The sequence below is a fragment of the Pseudorca crassidens genome, chromosome 2, assembly GCF_039906515.1.
Source record: "Pseudorca crassidens isolate mPseCra1 chromosome 2, mPseCra1.hap1, whole genome shotgun sequence".
Taxonomy (NCBI): Eukaryota; Metazoa; Chordata; class Mammalia; order Artiodactyla; family Delphinidae; genus Pseudorca; species Pseudorca crassidens.
Genome location: NC_090297.1, coordinates 69,816,221 through 69,831,567, shown reverse-complemented (window position 1 = coordinate 69,831,567; position 15,347 = coordinate 69,816,221).

Sequence of the window (15,347 nt, the reverse complement as noted above, 5' to 3'; positions counted from 1 at the left end):
TGAGTGCTCATTGTACCTCATATCTGCTAGTGGTTGGTAATCTCAGGCTTTTAAAGTGTTGACAATCTAAACGGCATAAATAAAATCACATTGTGATTTTATTTTTGTAATTATCAGTGAGGTTGAGATTGAATGAAATGGACTTTTAACCATTTGTGTTTATATTCATGACTTGCTTCTTCTTGTCCTTTGCACATTTTGTTTTAAAGTTATTCCTCATTTCCTTATTGATTTGCATAAGATTTATACACTTAAGATTATAAAACTCCTTCATTCATGTACATTGGAAATCTTTATCCAGTTATTATGGTCTTTGATGCAAGGTTTTCTTTTTTCTCCCTTTTTACATAGACTTTATTTTTCAGAACAGTTCTAGTTCATAGCAAAATTGAACAGAAAGTAGAGTTCCCTTTTATCTCCAATGCCCCTCCATGAACACAGTGTCCCCACTATCAACGTATGACACCACAGCATTACATTTATAACAATCAGTGAAGCTACATTGACACATTATTATCACCTTAAGTCTGTAGTTTACATTAATTTTGTCTCTTGGTGTTGTATTTACATTACATTTACATTTTAAATTACATTTTGTGTTAATTCTTGTGAAGAGTATAAGGTCTTTGTCTATATTCCTTTTTTTTTTCATGTGGATGTCCAGTTGTTTCAGCACCATTTGTCGAAAAGACAATTTTTCTTCACTCTTTTGCCTTTACTCCTTTATCAAAGATCAGTGACTATATATATATGTGGGTCTGTTTTTGAGTTCTCTATTCTGTTTTATTGATCAAATAGAACTTGATCCATTCTTTTGCCAATACCACACTTTCTTGATTATTGTACCTCTATTGTAATCTTGAAATCATGTATCAATAGTATCAGTCCTCTGACTTTGTTCTCCTTCTTTAATGTTGAGTAGACTATTCTGAATCTTTTGCCTCTCCATACAAACATTAGAATTAGTTTGTTGAGGGACTTCCCTGGTGGTGCAGTGGACAGACTCTCCAATCCCAATGCAGGAGGCCCGGGTTCAGTCCCTGGTCAGGGAACTAGATCCCACATTCATGCTGCAACTAAGAGTTTGCATGCCACAACTAAGGAGCCCACGTGCTGCAACTAAGGAGCCTGTCTGCTGCAATTAAAGAGCCCACCTGACACAAATAAGTCCCAGTGCAACCAAATAAATATTAAAAAAAAACACAAAATATATAATTTGTTGTTATCTACAAAATGCTTTGGTAGGATTTTGAACAGATCGCATTGAATCTATAGATCAAATTGTGAAGAACTGACAGCTTGAGAATATTAAGTCTTCCTATCCATGAACATAAAATATCTCTCCAGTTACTTAGTCATTTGATTTCTTTCATCAAAATTGTGTAGTTTTCCTTATATAGTTCTTATACATATTTTGTTAGATTTTTACCTAGTATTTTATTTTGGGAAGTGCTAATGTAAATATTATTATGTATTTAATTTCAAATCCCACTTGTTCATTTCTGGTATGTAGGAAAATTATTGATTTTATATACTAAACATATTCTGAAATCTTGCTATAATGGTTTATTAGTTTCAGAATTATTCTGGTCAATTCTTTAGGATTTTACACATAGAGAATTAAATGTTCTGCAAACAAAAACATTTTTATTTCTTCTTTCACAGTATGTATAATTGCTATTTCCTAGGACTCCCTGTCCAGTGTTGAAAGCAGTGATGAGAAGACATTTTTTTATTTTGAAATTATTTATTTATTTATTTATTGGCTGCGTTTTGTCTTTGTTGCTTCATGTGGGCTTTCTCTATTTGTGGCAAGCGGGGGCTACTCTTTGTTGTGGTGTGCAGGCTTCTCATTGCGATGGCTTCTCTTGTTGCAGAGTGTGGGTTCTAGGTGCACGGGTTTCAGTAGTTGTGGCTTGCGGGCTCTAGAGCGCAAGCTCAGTAGTTGTGGTGCACGGGCTTAGTTGCTCTGCAGCATGTGAGGTCTTCCTGGACCAGGTGTTGAACCTGTGTCCCCTGCATTGGCAGGCAGATTCTTATCCCCTGTACCACCAGGGAAGCCCTGAGAGAGGACATTTTTGCCTTGCTCATGATCTTAGCAGGGAAGCTTCAAGTTTCTCACCATTAAGTATGATGTTAGCAAGTTTTGTTTGTTTTGTTTCTGTAGATGTTCTTCATCCAGTTGAGGAAGCCCCCTCTATCCTTAGTTTGCATTTTTATCATAAGTGAGTGCTGGATTTTGTCAAATGCTTTCTCTGCACCTACTGACATAATCATGTGATTATTCTTCTTTATCCTGTTGATGTGATGGATGATACTGATTTTCCAATACTGAACCATCCTTGTGCACCTAGGATAAATACCATTTGGTTGCAGTGCATAATTATATTTATACATCGTTAGATTTAATTTGTGAATATTTTGTTGAAGATTTTTCCATTTACATTCATGAAAGATATTGGTCTGTAGTTTTCTTTGCTTGTAATGTCTTTGTCTGGTTTTTGTATTAGGGTAATTCTAACCTCATAGAATGAGTTAGGAAGTATTACCTCTGATATTATCTTCTGGAAGAGATTGTAGAGAATTGGTATAATTTCTTCCTTTAAATGTTTGGTAGAATTCACAAGCATGCCCATCTGGGCCTAATGCTTTCTGCTGTGGAAGAATATCATTTATTGATTTATTTTATAGACATAAACCTATTGACATTTTTAATTTGTTCCATTACAAGTTTTTACAGTTTGTGTCTTTCAAGGAATTGATCCATTTCTTCTAGGTTATGACTTGTGGGCATGGAGTTATGTATAGTATTTCTTTACTATCTTTTTACTAACTATGGAATCTGTAGTAATATTCCTTTTATTTCTGATATTACTAATTTTTGTCTTATCCCTTTTTTTTCTTAGTTATCTTGGTTAGAGGTTTATTAATTTTACTGATCATTTGCATGACCAGCTTTTAGTTTCTTGATTTTCCTTATTGATTTCTTGTGTTCAGTTTCATTGGTCTCTGCTCTCAGTTTTATTATTTGTTTTCTTTTGCTTGCATGGTTTCAAGAAGTCAGATGTAATTCTTATCTTTGCTCCTCTATCAAGGTGATTCTTCCCCTTTGGTTTCTTTCAAGGGTTTTTTCTTTAGCTTTCATTTTCTTCATTTCAAATTTGATGTACCTAGACTAGTTTTTTATTTGTTTTGTTTTTGTTTGTTTTTTTTTATTCAGTATTCTCTGAGCTTCCCAAGTCTGTGTTTTGGTGTCTGACACTATATTCGGGAATTTCTGTCATTACTGCTCAAATATTCTTTTGTTTCTTTTTTCTTCTTCCGGTGTTGCTGTTTCAGTACATTACACGTTGTGTAATTATCCAACATTTTTGGATATTGTTCCACTTTTTACTCTGCTTTTGCTTTTGGAAGTTTCTACTGACAAATCATCAGACTCAGGAATTTTTTCTTTAGCAGTGTCTGATCTACTAAGGAGCCCATCAAAATCATTCTTTATTTCTGTTACAGTGTTTTTGATCTCTAGTGTTCCTTTTGATTCTTTCTTAGAATTTCTATTTCTCTTCTTACATTACCCTTTTTTCCCCCATGTAATCTACTTTATCCATTTGAGTGCAAGCATATTATTCATAGTTTTGTTACATTTGTGGTCTGATAATTCTAACATCTTTGCCATACCTGAGTCTGGTTTTGATGCTTGCTTTGTTTACTCAAACTGAGTTATTTGCCTTTTGATATGTGTTGTAATTTTTTTATGGAAGCAAGACATGACATACTGGATACAAGGAACTGTGATAAGTAGGCCTTTAGTTATGTAGTGGTCAGGTTTAAGGGAGAAGAAGCATTCAATACTTCTATGGTTAGGCCTCAGTCTTTAGGTAAGCCCTTGCTCCTTGACTGTGAAATTCTCAAGTTCTGCTCGATGTTTTGTTTTGTTTTTTTTCACTCCCTTAGTTGATACAGATGAGTAGAGGGAGCTGGATTTGGATATTTCTTTCTCTACTGGTTGATTGGGCTCTGATAAAACTTCAAGAGTTTAGGCTCTGGGGGCTTCCCTGGTGGCCCAGTGGTTGAGAGTCTGCCTGCTGATGCAGGGGACACGGGTTCATGCCCCAGTCCAGGAAGATTCCACATGCTGCGGAGCGGCTGGGCCCATGAGCCATGGCCGCTGAGCCTGCGCATCCAGAGCCTGTGCTCCGCAATGAGAGAGGCCACAACAGTGAGAGACCCGTGTACCACAAAAAAAAAAAAAAAAAAAGAGTTTAGGCTCTGGCAAAATAGTTTCTCTTGAATGCAGGTCTTGATAATTGGAACAGCATGCTTTTATATATCTCAAAATGGTTAGTTTTTCCCTCCCCTTGCTGAAAGTCTGAGGGGAATTTTCTTTAATCTTCACTGTGAGAACCTGGTAGATCTCTATGAGACAAACTCCCAAAAGTGTGCATGACCACCCTCCCACCCTGGTCCCTGATGACTGATGACTGGGTCCCCCTAGCCTTTTGACCTCTCAGGATTTTCCACACTGAGCCACTAGCTGTGCATGTATTTACAGTTCAGATTTACAGTACTCAGGTACTAGTTCCCATGAAGGTTTCTGCTCATGGATTTCTGCTCTAGTAAGTTGTGATTCTTTGTATGTGCTTGTCTCTCCAATTTTGGGCCAGTGGTTTCTCCTGTGACTTGACTTATCTGACAGATCTAAGAAGAGTTATCAATTTTTCAGATTGTCCAACTCTTTGCTTCTTGTTAGGACAGATTGGTGACTTCTAAGATCCTTACAGGATGGATCAGAAGTGACTGAAGTCTTCTAATTGATTTTTTAAATGTTGAAACAAGCCTCACATTACTGATATAAACCTCTATGTTGTTTTAACAAACTGATGTTTGTATATATAATTTACAAATCTTTTGTTTAAGAATTTGATGATTATATTAATGAGATAAATTAATCTATAACTTCCTTTTCTAATAAAGTTTTTCTGACAACAATTCTAAAAGCTTTTGTTCATTTGAAGATTATGTAAATTTAATTTAGAAAGGTATTTTTGCCCAATATTTTTTTTTAAATTATTTTTTATTGGAGTATGGCTGCTTTACAATGTTGTGTTAGCCTCCACTGCACAACAAAATGAATCAGCATACACATACAGATATCCTCTCCCTTTTGGACTTCCCTCCCATTTAGGTTACCACAGTGCATTAGGTAGAGTTCTCTGTGCTATACAGTACGTTCACATCAGTTGTCTATTTTATACATAGTATCAATAATGTATATGTGTCAGTCCCAGTCTCTGAATTCCTCCCACCCCACTCCTTTCCCCCTTGATATCCATACATTTGTTCTCTATGTCTGTGTCCAATATTTTCTATTTAACATGTATTTTCATTCAACATTTTAAAATTATTTCATTGTTTTTAGGTTTCCATTATTTTTGTTGTTTTGAGAAATTGTTTTTCACTTTTAATATTTCTCATTGAAGTTAATATATATATCCCCACCCCCCACCCCTGATTAGGTTTCAGATTTCTCTTGGTCTTTAGTTTTGAGTAATTTTACTATGATATTCCTAGATGTGATTTTCTTTATATTTATGTTACTTGGGATTACAAAACTTCTTTAAACTGTTGATTGATGGCTTTTATCAGTTTTTAAAACTTTTTAGTCATTGTCTGTTCAAATATTTTAGCCTCTCTTCCTAAGATTCCAGTTTTATGTACATTAAATCTATTCATTATATTCTATACTTTTAATGGTCTTGTTTAAATATTATGGTCACTTGTTTTCCTCTCCATTTTTTTATTGATGTATTGTTGATTTATAATACTGTAATAGTTTCAAGGATACAAAATGGTCATTTAACATTTTTACATATTCCATACAAAGTTATTATAAAATATTGGTTATATTCCTTGTGCTGTACAATATATCCTTGTAGCTTATTTATTTTATACATAGTAGTTTGTACCACTTAATTCTCTACCCCAATCTTGCCCCTCCCCTTTTCCCTCCCCCACTGGTAACCACTAGTTTGTTCTTTCTATTTTTGAGTCTCTTTCTGTTTTGTTATATTCATTTGTTTTATTTTTTAGATTTCACATATAAATGATATCATACAGTACTTTTTTTCTGTACCTGACTCATTTCACTAAGAATAATACCCTCCAGGTCCATCCAAGTTGCAAATAGCAAAATTACATTTTGTTTCATGCCTGAGTAGTATTCCATTGTATGTACATACTACTTATTCTTTATCCATTTATCTGTTGATGACATTTAGGTTGCTTCCATATCTTGGCAATTGTAACTAATGCTATGAACATTGGAGTGCACATGTCCTTTTGAATTAGTGTTTTGGGGTCTTTTGGGATATATACCCAGGAGTGGAATTGCTGGGTCATAAGGCACTTCTATTTTTAGTTTTTTGATGAACCTCAATAATGTTTTCCATAGTGGCTGCACCAATTTACACTCCCACCAACAATGTACAAGTGTTCTCTTTACTCCACATCCTTGCCAACATTTGTTATTTCTGTTCTTTTTGATGATAGCCATTCTGACAGGTTTGAAATGATATCTCATTTTGATTTTGATTTGCATTTCGCTGATAATTAATGATACTGAGCATGTTTTCATGTGCCTGTTGGCCTTCTGCATGTCGTTTTTGGAAAAAAATTCTATACAGGTTTTCTGCTCATTTTTTAATTGGGTTATTTGTTTCCTTGATATTGAGTTGTATATGACCTGTTTATATATTTTTGGATTTTAACCTCTTATCAGTCATATCTTTTGCAAATACTTCCTCTCAGTGACTGGGTCGTCTTTTGTTTTGTCAATGGTTTCCTTTGCTATGCAAAAGGTTTTAAGCTTAATTAAGTCCCATTTCTTTATTTTTGTTTTTGTTTCTTTGTCTTAAGAAACAGATCCAAAAAACATTGCTATGATGTAATAGTCTATATTTTATTCTAAGAATTTTATGGTTTCAGTTTTTACATTTAGATCTTTAATCCATTTTGGGTTTTTGTTTACGGTATGAGAAAATGTTCTAATGTCATAGTATTATATGTAGCTGTCCAATTTTCCCAGGACCACTTATTAAAAAGACTGTCGGGCTTCCCTGGTGGCACAGTGGTTGGGAGTCCACCTGCCGATGTAGGGGACACGGGTTTGTGTCCCGGTCTGGGAAGATCCCACATGCCGCGGAGCGGCTAGGTCCATGAGCCATGACCGCTGAGCCTGCGCGTCCGGAGCCTGTGCTCCACAACAGGAGAGGCCACAACAGTGAGAGGCCTGCATACCACAAAAAAAAAAGAAAAAAAAAGACTGTCTTTTCCCCACTGTATAATCTTGTCATAATTGTCATAAACTAATTGAACATACTTTTATTTCTGGGTTCTCTATTCTGTTCCTTTGAGCTATGTGTCTGTTTTTCTGCCAGTGCCACATAGTTTTGATGACTGTAGCTTTGTAGTATAGTCAAGTCATGGAGCATGATACCTCCACCTGTTCTTCTTTCTCAAGATTGCTTTTGTGTTTCCAAAGAAATTTTAGAATAATTTGTTCTAGTACTGTGAAAAGTTTCTTTGTTATTTTGATAGGCATTACATTGAATCTGCAGATTCCTCTGGGTAATATGGCCATTTTAATATTGATGCTTCCAAACTGTGAACATGGTATGTCTTTCCATCTGTTTGCACTGTCTTTAATTTCTTTCATAACTGTCTTATAGTTTTCCAAGTACAGATCTTCTACCTCTTTAGTTAGATTTATTCCTAAGTATTTTATTCTTTTTGATGTGATGGTAAGTGGGATTATTTTCTTAATTTCTCTTTCTGATACTTTGTTGTTAGTATAAATGCAACAGTCATCTGTATATTAATTTTGTATTATTATGCAACATTACCAAATTCATTGATGAGCTGTAGTAGTTTTCTGGTGGCAGCTTTGGGATTTTCTTTGTATAGTATCATGTCATCTGCAGACAGTGACAGTTTTACTTCTTCCTTTTCAATTTAGATTCATTTTATTTCCTTTCTTGTCTGATTTCCATGGCTAGGACTTCCAACACTATGTTGAATAACAGTAGCAAGAGTGGGCATTCTTGTCTTGTTCTTGGTCTTAGAGGAAATGATTTCAGAATTTTGCTGTTGAGTATGACGTTAGCTGCGGGCTTATCATATATGGCCTTTATTATGTTGAAGTATATTCCCTGTATACTCAGTTTGTGGATAGGTTTTATCATAAATGGATGTTGAATTTTGTCAAAAGCTTTTTCTGCCTCTATTGAGAGGATCATATGGTTTTTGTTCTTTAATTTGTTAATGTGAGGTATCACATTAATTGATTTGCAGATATTGAACCATCCTTGCATCCTTTAGATAAATCCCACTTGATCATGGTGTATGATTCTTTCAGTGTATTATTGAATTCAAGTTACTAATATTTTGTTGAGAATTTTTGCAATTATGTAAATCAGTGATATTGGCATGTAATTTTCCTTTTTTGTGATATCTTTGTCTGGTTTTAGTATCAGGGTGATGCTGGACTCAGACAATGAGTTTGGAAGCATTCCTTTCTCTACAATTTTTTTGGAATAGATTGAGAAGGATAGGTACTAACTCTTCTCTAAATATTTGGAAGAACTAACCCTTGTAACCATTTTTTCCTTGACTTTTGTTTTTCGGGAGTTTTTTAAATTACTGATTCAATTTCATTACTGGTAATTTGTCAGTTCATATTTTCTATTTCTTTCTGGTTCAGTCTTAGAAGATTGTACATTTCAAGAAAAGTGTCCATTTCTTCTAGGTTGTCTATCTTATTGGTGTGTAGTTGTTTGTAGTAATCTCATTATTTTTTGTATTTCTGTGGTGTCAGTTGTAACTTCTTTTTCATTTCTGATTTTATTGATTTGGTCCTTCTCTGTTGTTTGCTTGATGAGTCTGGCTAAAGTTTTATCAATTTTGTTAATCTTTTCAGGGAAACAACTCTTAGTTTAATTGATCTTTTCTTTTCTTTTTTTTTTTTTTAGTCATTTATTTCTGCTCTGATCTTTATGATCTCTTTCATTTCACTAATTCTGGGATTTGTTTATTCTTCTTTATCTAGTTTCTTTAGGTGTAAGGTTAGGTTGTTAATTTGAGATTTTTCTTGTTTCCTGAGGTAGGCTTGTATTGCTATAAACTTCTCTTAAAGCTGCTTTTGCTTCATCCCATAGATGTTGGATCACTGTGTTTTTGTGTTCACTTGTCTCCAGGAATGGGTGAACCACAAACAGGAGAATAATTTTTTTTACATATTTTTGTTGTTGTTGTTTTTTACAATTGCAGAGATTCTCCCCAAGGAGCTAGGTATCTGAGCCCTACATTGGGCTCCCCAAACCTGGGGGTCCTAAACATGGAAGACTGGCCACCAGATTGTTTGACTCTCCTTTGTCTCTCCTTTGGGGAGAACCAGAGGGCTGTGGGAAATAGAGATTCCACTCTTAGAGGGTGCACACAAAATCTCACATGCTGCAGGACCCAGGGCAGAAGGAGTAATTTGAAATGAGCCTAGGTCATACCCACTTGATGATCTTGGAGTGTCTCCCAGAGAGGGAGTAGGCAACTGGAGCTCACCCTGGGGACATAGATACTGGTAGCAGCCATTTTGGAGAGCTCATTTTATCACATGGATACTGGTGTTGGCAAGTACCATTTTGGAATCCTTCCTCTAGCTTATTAGCACAGCACCTGGCCCCACTCACCAGCCTGTCAGAACCAGTCCTGGGACACCTTAGGCCAAGCAACTACCTAGGTGGGGACACAGTCCCACCCACGAGCAGGCAGACTGCTTTAAGACTTCCTGAGTACACAGCCATGCCAGGTCAAGGCCATGTCCACCAAGAGGACCAGGACCTGACCCCACACACCAATGCACGGACGCTAGCTCTGAAACCACAGGGATTTGCATCCAGGTGCTCTGGGACAGAGTTCTGCCAACCGGTGGGCAGGCACTATCCCACAAGCTGGCCAAAACCAGCCATAAGACACCTTGAGCCCCTCAGCCAGCCACCCTGTGATACAGTACTATTTACCAGCAGGCAGACAGAAACTTTGAGATGCCCCAAATCACATCATCAGCTGTGTTAGGAACCAACCCCACCCAGCCTTGGGCCAACACAGGCTCTGAAAAACCAGGGCCCTGCAAGTAGAGATCCCAGGCCTCAGCTCTGCCTGCCACCAAAAAGAATGAGTCACAGGATCCAGCGCAAGACCCAGTGCACTCACCAGCAGGCTAGCACTAGCTCTGGGAATCCCTGGGTCCCAGCCCCAGCTACCAGCATGGCAATACAAGCTCTGGGATACTTTCAGCCTCTCAGCTAATCACATTGGGATACAGCCATGCACATCAGTGGGCTGATAAAAGCTTTAGGACACCCCAGAACCTGAAACTGGCTGTGTCAGGAACTGGCTCCACCCACCAATGGGCTACCAAACTGGAACCCTTGGACCCTGAAGCCAGAGACCATAAGACCCAGTTCTGCATGCCACTGGACAGGTACTGGCCACAGGACCAGGCTTCACCCACCAGTGTGCCCACACTAAACCCAGGATGCCCCTGGGCTCTATAGCCAGCTGCCACTAGATTTGACCCCATGCACCAGTGGCCAAGAGCCTCTCCACAAGGCAGGGTCTGGCAACCAACCAGACCAGGGGCCATCCATATCTACCAGACCACCCACAGTAGTCAGCCCACCATAGCAGATAGACCTATGCAGTCCATATAGGGTGTACCCCTAGAGCATGTAGCTCTGGTGACCAGAGGGGAGTAGGCTTGTGGAACACATACGTTTTGATTTCTTCAGTGATCCATTGGTTGTTTAGTAGCATATTGCTTAGCCTTCACTAGTTTGCAGTTTTTTTTTTTTTTTTCTCTTGATTTCCAGTCTCATGCTGCTGTGGTTGGAAAGTTTGCTTGATATGATTTCAATTTTATTAAATTTACTGAGACTTTTTTTGTGGCCTAGCATGTCATCTATTCTGGAAAATTTCCCACGTGAAGTTTAAAAAAAATTGTATTCTGCTGCTTTTGGATGGAAAGTCCATCTGATCTAAGGCATCATTTTAAGACCAGTGTATTTTTATTTATTTTCTGTCTGGATGTTCTGTCCATTGATGTAAGTGGAGTGTTAAAATCCCCTACTATTTTTGTGTTACTGTCAATTTCTCCCTTTTTGTCTGTTAATACTTGCTTTATGTATTTAGTTGCTCCTATGTTGGATGTATACATATTTATAATTATTATGTCTTCTCCTTGGATTGATCCTTTGATCATTATGTAATATTCTTCTTTATCTCTTGATATAGTCTTTATTTTAAAGTCTATTTGGTCTGATACAAGTATTGCTCTCTGGTTTTCTTTTGATTTCTATTTGCATGTAATACATGTTTCCAACTCCTCACTTTCAGTCTGTGTGTGTCTTTAGATCTGAAGTGAGTCTTTTGTAGAAAACATATATATGGGTCTTGTTTTTGTATCCATTCAGCTACTCTATCTTTTGATTGGAACATTTAGTACATTTAAAGTAATTAGTGATATGTATGTTCTTATTGCCATTTTAAAAATGTTTATTATGTTGTTTTTGTAGTTCTATTTTCTTTCTCTTTTTGTTCTCTTCTCTCATGATTTGATGACTACTTTTAGTATTATGTATGGATTCCTGTCTCATTTTGAGTGTGTATCTCTTACAGAATTTTGGTTTGTGATGATCATGACATATATTTTTATATATATATATATATATATATATATATATACACATATATAATTTTAAGTTGCTTAACTCTTAAGTTCAAACAGATTTTAACCATCTGTCATCTTTACTACACTCCCCTCACGATTACTGTTTTTGACATCATATTTTACGTCTTGTTGTTCTGTGTATTACTTAACTATTTATTGATGATATAAATGATTTTAAAACCTTTGTCTTTTAACCTCTGTACTAACTTTTTATGTGGTTGATTTACTACTTTACTGTATATCTGCCTTTACCAATGAGCTTTTTCCTTTCACAGTTCTCATGTTTCTAGTTGTGGCCTTTTCTTTTTCACTTAGAGAAGTTCCTTTAACATTTATTGTAAAGCTGAGTTGGTGGTCCTGAAACTTTTAATTTTTGTTTGTCTGTAAAACTTTCGAACTCTCCATCAAATCTGAATGAAAGCTGTGCCAGGTAGAGAATTCTTGGTCATAGGTTTTTCCCTTTCATCACTTTAAATATAGTGTGTCACTCCTTTATGGTATGCAGAGTTGCTACTGAAAAGTCAGCTGATAGCCTTATGGGAATCTTCCTGTACTTGTTGCTTTTCCCATGCTGCTTTTAATATTCTCTACTTAATTTTAATTTTTGCCATTTTAATTACAATATGTCTTGGTGTGGACCTCTTTGGGTTGAACTGGTTTGGGACTCTGTGATCCCAGGATCTAGGTGTCTGTTTCATTTCTCAGGTTAGGGGAGTTTTCAGCTATTATGTCTTCAAATATGTTCTCTGCCCCTTTCCCTCTCTCTTCTCTTTCTGGGACACCTACATTGTAAATGTTAGTATGCTTGATGTTGTCCTCAAGGTCTTTTAAACTGCCCTCATTTCTTTTTATTCTTTATTCTTTTTTGTGTTCCAGTTCAGTGATTTCCACCACTCTTCCTTCCAGCTCACTGATCTATCCTCTTTGTCATCTAATCTACAGTTGATTCCTTCTAGTGTATTTTCATTTCAGTTACTGTATTGTTCATCTCTCTTTGGTTACTTTTTATATATTCTAACTCTTTGTTAAAATTTTCTAACTTCTCACTTTCTTTATCTATTCTTCTCCCAAGTTCTTTGATCACCTTTACAGTCATTACCTTGAACTCTTTATTGAGTAGATTGCCTATTTCCTCTTCACTTAGTTTTCTAGGGTTTTATCTTGTTTCTTTTTCTGAAACATGTTCCTCTGTTGTCTCATTTTGTCTAATTTGCTGTTTTTATTTCTATGTGTCTGTTAGGTTGGTTACGTTTCCCAACGTTGGAGAAGTGCTCTTTTGTAGGAGATGTCCTATGGTTCTATCTCCTTGTGGTTCCTATTTTATATCTTTAGTTGCAGATGATCTTTTCTGCTAGATTCCAATCTTTCTCATCAATACTTGCTCTGTAAATGGTTGTAATTTTTGTGTGCCCATTTGAGGAAGTGAGCTCAGTGTCTTTCTACTCTGCCACCTTCCTGTAGTCTCTTCGCTCTGTTTTTTTTTAATTTATGTATATTTCTAGTTGTCTTTTTTCCAGGCCTCTAATAACATCTTATGTTGTTTCTAATGTACTTTTCAACCTGTCTAGTGAATTTTACTTCCTGTTAATATCATTTTCATTTATAAAGTTATTATACAATCATTTTTATTAATTTGTTATTGGAGTAAAATTCCCCATCTTTTAACCATTTTGTCTAATTTTTTCACCTTGTTAAAAATATATTAACCATAGTTATTTAATAACTTCCCAACTGACTCCAAAATCTAGATTATATCTTGTCCTTTTACTAAATTGTATTTTTTTCTGTTGGATTTTAGCCATACATTCTTGTCTTTGACATGTTTTATAAACTTAGATTGAAATTCAAAAAATATTTATAAAATTGTAAATGCTCCATGTAAAGCTCCTCCATATGCAGAAGCATTTGACAAAACTCAACATCCCTTTATGATAACAACTCTCCAGAAAGAGGGCATAAAGGGAACATACTTCAACATAGTAAAAGCTATATGTGACAAACCTGCAGTTAACATTATACTCAATGGTGAAAAGCCCAGAGCATTTTCTCTAAGATAAGGAACATGACAAGGATGCCCACTCTCGCCACTTTTACTCAACACAGTATTAGAAATCCTAACCATAGCAATCATACAAGAAAAAGAAACAACAGGAATCTAAATTGGAAAGGAAAAAGTTAAACTGTTTGCAGATGACGTGATACTATACATAGAAAATCCTAAAGATGCCACCAGAAAACTGCTACAGCTCATCAATGAATATGGTAAGATTGCAGGATACAAAATTAAAATACAGAAATGTATTACACTTCTATATACTAACAATGAGCTATCAGAAAGAAATTAAGAAAACAATCTCATTTACGATTGCATCAAAAAGAAAAAAATACCTAGGAATAAACCCACCTAAGGAGGTAAAGATCTGTATTTTAAAATCTATAAGACACTTATAAAAAAAAATTGAAGATGACACAAACAGATGAAAAGCTGCACCATGTTCATGGAATGGGAGAATTAATATTGTTAAAATCACCATACTATCCAAGGCAGTCTACAGATTCAGTGCAATCCCTGTCAAAATACCAAGGGCATGTTTCATATAACAAGAACAAATAATTTAAAAATTTGTATGGAAACACGAAAGATCCCAAATAGCATTGGGATTCTCAAGAATGAAAAATAGAGCTGGAGGAATCAGCTGATGTCAGAAGAGCCTGATGTCAGACTATACTACAGAGCTACAGTAATCAAAACAGTATGGTACTGGCACAAAAAGGGACACATAGATCAATGGAACAGAATAGAGAGCCAAAAAATAAACCCACATACTTATGGTCAATTAATCTATGAGAAAGAAGGCAAAAATATACAATGGAGAATAGTCACTCTCTTTAATAAGTGGTGCTGGGAAAACTAGACAGCTACATGTAAAAAAATAAAATTAGAACACACTCTAACACCATATACAAAAAAAAAAAAAAAACTCAAAATGGACTAAACACTTAAATGTAAGGCCAGAAACCATAAAACTCCTAGAGGAAAACCTAGACAGAATACTCTTTGACACAAATCATGGCAATATTTTTGTTATCTGTCTCCTAAAGCAAAGAAAATAAAACCAAGAATAAACAAATGCTCCTAATTAAACTTAAAAGCTTTTGCACAGCAAAATAATTCATCAACAAAATGAAAAGACAACCTGTCAAATGGGAGAAAATATTTGTAAAGGATATTACAGATAGGTGGTTGATATCCAAAATTTATACAGCTGAAATATCTCAACATAAAAAGAAAATGGGCAGAAGACTTGAATAGACAATTTTCCAAAGACAGTATATAGATGGCTAACAAACACATGAAAAGATGCTCAACATCTTTAATCATCAAGGAAATGCAAATCAAAACCACAAAGAGGTATCACCTCACACTTGTCAGAATGGCTACCAACAAAAAGGCCACAAATAACAAATGTTGGCGAGGATGTGGAGTAAAGGGAATCCTCATACACAGTCGGTGGGAATGTAAATTGGTGTAGCCACTGTGGAAAACAGTATGGCAGTTTCTCAAAAA